Genomic DNA, 5,605 nt, shown 5'->3' with positions numbered 1-5,605 from the left:
GAGTTAGTTCATGCATTCACAGTCGCGGAGCCTTGTTCTCCTGATAAGATGTTCTGAGATGTTCCTGACTCTCTTTCAGTATGGATATTATATATCATCAAGGCATAACTAAAGGCTCTTCCTAGAAGAACTTAGAATTCCTGGAAACATTATTTCTGAAAATGAACTGGATTAGGATGTAAACAATATAAGGTACCTGTTCTATACAGTACACTCTGTACATTTACAAAAAAATGCCATTCTTTAAAACTTCCTAAAAGCATCTGAAAGCAAATAACTATCAACATACTAATATATGAATATGCCTGGCTTTGTGAGCAATCTAGAATACTATCTCATTTAATTTCCATACAATTCTATAAGGTAAATACTAAAACTCTCTTTTTATAAAGTGTAAATTAAGTAACTTTCTCAAATGCAAAGATTGCTGTGTTATATTTAAATATGCAGACTTTTAACTCATTCCTGAACTCTTTCATTTCCTCTCTTGACTCTGAGACTACACACTTTGCCTTCATTTTCATTCTCCATTATGGTCTCTTCTTTCTCCATATATGTATAACATTGACATCAGGTTTCCTCTTCTCGCCCATTGGTCTCTCCATGAACAATATCACTAGTCCCATTGTTTCATTACTTATTGTTAAAAAAAAAAAATCAGTAAAACACAGACACAGCAAAAAAAAAAAAAGTTATATTTACCAAATAACTGGCCCAATTCATTTCTCTAAAATAGAAATATTAAAATAGCAAAAATAAAACAAAAATTCAACTGAAAAACATCTAAAGGGATAGGACATAAAAGTCAGAGATGGCTGATCTCTGACCATGCTAGTTATGAGCAAAATTCCAGGTATTTAGCAAAATTTTAAATTAAAAATAACCTGTATATATGTATGAGTAGATTGATGATTCTGATATTCAGAATTTCTTCAGTTTCAAGCAAGAGAAACCCAACTCAAATTGGCTTAAGCAATAAGTCACTTCATATAGTTTTTGAAAAGTTAAGGAGTAGATGTTACTGAGTTCAAGTGGTCAAAATGTGCCATCTTCTCTCTCAGCTGTTTTTCTATGTCAACTTCATTTTTAGACTGAATATTCCCAACTGGTAACAGAGATGTCTATCAACTCAGGCTTATATCCTATCAGCTAAGCAACTATGCCTGAAACAAAGCATAGTTCTCTTGATAAACAGAAGTTTCAAGAAGGATTCTCAATGGCTTGGCTTCTGTCATGAGTCCATCCTGAATCGTTTACTATGACCAAGTAGATACAGTATTATAATTGGCCAATTCTGAGTCACAATCTCATCAAGGGCTGAGGAAATTGTCAGTCTCATCTGAACATCATGGACTGAGAATAGCAAAGAATAGATTTCCCAACAGTAAATCAGGGTGCTGTGTTGTCAGAAAATTCACTTATGATGATACTTTGTACCTGGAAAGTGGTTTTTTATCTTCTCAACAACAGAAATTATTCACACTTTACATTTTCCAGAGTGTAAAAGAAAAACACCCTACTGGAAGCTTAAATTTATGCAAATACAAGTATATGATTTGATGTTCTCACTTATGTTCATTCAGAATATTACAATAGACATCAAAATAGAAAGAGGTATTATGACAGTCACTGAGTCCACATCCTAATGGACATTTCTCTATCCTTATCCTGGCTTTGACATATATAAAAAATTTCCCCAAATGGCCAGAAATTCTTCCTACATGGCACAAGCCAAAGTCTACAGGTAAGAAACAGCAACCCTCTGTGCAAAGCTTGATGTCATAACATCACCATGGTAACAATATCCCTGAAGAGAGGAGATGCAAATTTTGTCCTGAAAATTAATCAGCTGCAGTGACAATCTTATTTACTGTCTCTGGCAAGTGGTGCAAATCTACATAAGACCTGTGACAATCTTCCAGTGCTCATTCCTATTAAATAAGACCACAGATCTTATTAGGAAAATAATTTTCCCCAAACCAAAATCACAAACCTATTCCTAGGGCATCTTGTGGAAAATACCCATTTATCACAGACTATAAACTTTTTTTAATTGAATACAGTAGGTAATCTTTCCACATATTGGTTCTCAGCTATCTTATTTTTTGACCTGACTTTTTAAATGTCTATTAGTTGCCTCCAGATTTATGCATAATAAAAAAGTCTTGAGAAATAGGATGTGAAATGAGTGCAGAATAAGAAAATCCATCCACAATATATTTTAATTAGCAATAATCGCGCCTCAGATAAACCTCATTGGCTATGATACTGCCACTGTGCAAAGCTCACAATAGATTTTAAAGAAAGAAAAATGTGTATTTTTCAGTCTAACCATGGTTGGAGTCAAGACCCAGATGAAAAGAACAGAACTTCATTTCATTGAGAGATGGTGGCGGGGGGGCAGGGGGTGCAGGGAGGCTGTAGTGGAAAAAGCAGATGCTAAAGTAAAAACTAGTATTTAGGGCACCTGGGTGGCTTAGTCGTTAAGGGTCTGCCTTCAGCTCAGGTCATGATCCCAGGGTCCTGGGATCGAGTCCCGCATCGGGCTCCCTGCTCGGCAGGAAGCCTGCTTCTCCCTCTCCCGTTCCCCCTGCTTGTGTTCCTGCTGTCGCTATCTCTCTCTCTGTCAAATAAATAAATAAAATCTTTAAAAAAAAAACCAAAAAACTAGTATTTAAACCCTAGTTCTGCTGACGGATAGATGTAAAATGATCATCTCTTAATAAGCTTTTAATCTCAGTTTCTTCATGTAGAATGGGGATTGGAATACCCTAATTTTCCAAGATTCTTGAGAACATTAGAGATAATATATATGAATTACTTGGCATGCACTAGGTGGTCCAAAAAAGCCAAAGGAAAGCAAACCATCACTGTTTAAGAGACCATCTGTACTTTGTTTTCACCAACACCTGAGCTTCTGGACTTCTTGCACACTTCTGATGGCTTGGGCCTGGACTGACCCTCTGAATCTGACACTTAAGATTATCACACTGGAATACTGGCATCTAGAAATACATTTTGCTGGGCGAGGCTATGCTCCCTACTCTACTCTGCTCACAGATTATGGATCCTGCTCATTCAAATCTGTTCCTCTCTGCCCTCCCATCCCAGCCTTGAGGGCTCACACTGACACTTCCTCAGTGCCTTGATTCATAGCCAAAAGGGGATCCATAAAACTGATGGAAGAATCACACAAGTGCTATAGACCTAGACAACAGGGCAGAATGAGGTTATGTTAACCATTTGCTGCTCACCACCATTTTGAACCCTGTCCTCAGGTTCCACCTCTGGTGTCTAGTACCTTGGGTTGTGGCTGTTCAAGTCTCACAGGTTTCTATGCCAGGCTTTCTTTTCTCCATGCTCCTTTCCAGTGTGACTCTAGATCTAGAGTTCACTTGGCTAGAAGCAGATCTCACTTTATGTCTTTCCATAGAATACTGATAAACTCCTTCACATCAAGCTATCAATAAACTACTTAGTTCAGCACATCATCTTTCTTTGGTGGAATTGAAATTCTAATGAGAGAATTCTCTGAAATTTAGAATAAGAGGAAAACTTCTCAGGCATATAGTTGGTATCTTTATAGCTAAAATATTGAACATGCATTCAAATATATATAATTTCATTATACAAAAACAATTATGTATGCCTAATAATAAAAATAATATCAATTACTGTTTTTTACATAGTGTTGAGGGAGTGGGATCTTAGCAGAGATATCCAATTGTGAAGTTGGACAAGCTGCTCTTTCATCCTTTAAAAGTTCATATGGTGGCAAGTAACAAATCACAGGAAGCACTTGAAATTTTCATAAACCTAGAGATATGAATCAATGGATGGGAGGAAACAGTAAAAGACAGGGCAGAAATAAAATACTTGCTAGCAATACCATTTTAAATTTTTTTTTTAAGATTTTATTTATTCATTTGAGAGAGAGAATGGGAGAGAGAGCATGAGAGGGGGGAGGGTCAGAGGGAGAAGCAGACTCCCCGCTGAGCAGGGAGCCCGATGCGGGACTCGATCCCGGGACTCCAGGATCATGACCTGAGCCGAAGGCAGTCGCTTAACCAACTGAGCCACCCAGGCGCCCGCAATAACATTTTAGAATGAGAAGCTGTTGATTAGAGTTAAGTGTTCTAAAGTTCTCATATAGAGTTATTAATTAATATTAGACATTATTAAACTATATATGTATATCAAAATTTGACTAGCAACCTTTAAAAAACAATATAAAACAAACATAATATATATAACTTCCAAACAAGAAGAGCAAAAAGTATATCAATTCAATGAAGGCAAGATAGGAGTGGGGGAAGTGAAGGGAAAAAAAAAAGAACAAATAGGAACCATGATAAGCACCATATAAGATATTAGAAATAAGCCCAAATACCCACAATAATCATTATTAATGTAAATGAGCTAAAATAACAGGTTCAAAACAGAGACTGTCCCAGTAGATAAAATTCACAAGCTGTTTACGGGAGTCAAAGCTAAAACATAAAGACATTGAGAGGGTGAGGAAAAAAAGGGTAAAAGCTGGCGAAGCTATATTTTGTCAGACAAAACCATCTTTTTTTAAGATTTCATTTATTTATTTGAGAGAGAGGGAAAGAGCATGAGCAGGGCTGGAGGGGCAAAGGGAGAGGGAGAAGCAGACTCCCCACTGAGCAGGGAGCCCGATGCGGAACTCGATCCCAGGACCCTGGGATCATGACTTGAGCCGAAGACAGATGCTTAACTGACTGAGCCACCCAGGTACCCCCAGACAAAACCATCTTTAGGCACAAAAGCATTCTTACTAATAAAAATTGTCACTAGAGAGTATAGTGAAGTGTTCTAATATTACTTTAGATGTATTATAGAATTGAACAAATAGCTAAATGTGGAATTGTTGGGAGCCAGGTTTTTCACAGTAAAAGAACACACACACACACACACACACATACATATACACATATACACATGCCCATATAGACATGCATATACATATCATACATATTTTAGGAATCATGGAAAAAAGAGGACACATATAAAATATTTGGAATCAAAAAACATCATAGCAGAGATATAATCACATTTCAAAGATAACAAGAGGATGTTTTTAATTACTATGCCAATGAATTTGAAAACCTAGACAAACTTTAAAGTTCCTATAAAATTACTTACTAGTAGGGCGCCTGGGTGGCTCAGTTGGTTAAGCGACTGCTTTCGACTCAGGTCATGATCCTGGAGTCCCGGGATCGAGTCCCGCATCGGGCTCCCTGCTCGGCTTGGGGTCTGCTTTGCCCTCTGACCCTATGCCCCTCATGTGCTCTCTCTCTCTCATTCTCTCTGTCTCAAATAAATAAATAAAATCTTTTAAAAAAATTACTTACTAGTAATTTATACCAAATGTTCAAATGTTTTTATAAACTCTTCCAAAGAACAAAGAATGAGCAAATTTTTATTAAATTATTTTATAAGGATAGCAAAATCTTGACCTAAAATCAGACAAGAACAGTATGAGAATGAAAAAGTATAGGCTAATCCCTCTCACAAAATAATGCATACATCTGAAATAAAATATCAAGACAAACATAAATATATATAAAAGTTCATCATAATC

General features: G+C 36.6%; 1 pseudogene; it reads right to left on the bottom strand.

The window, feature by feature from the left end:
• Nucleotides 1-2,114: 2,114 nt before the first annotated feature.
• LOC118003812 lies at nt 2,115-2,286 on the bottom strand (annotated as a pseudogene).
• Between the last annotated feature and the right edge of the window lie 3,319 nt (nt 2,287-5,605).

The sequence above is a fragment of the Mirounga leonina genome, unplaced genomic scaffold, assembly GCF_011800145.1.
Source record: "Mirounga leonina isolate KUSES-001 unplaced genomic scaffold, KU_Mleo_1.0 Mir_91, whole genome shotgun sequence".
Lineage (NCBI taxonomy): Eukaryota > Metazoa > Chordata > Mammalia > Carnivora > Phocidae > Mirounga > Mirounga leonina.
Note: the sequence above shows the minus strand (reverse complement) of the source record. Positions and strands in the feature narration are given on the sequence as shown.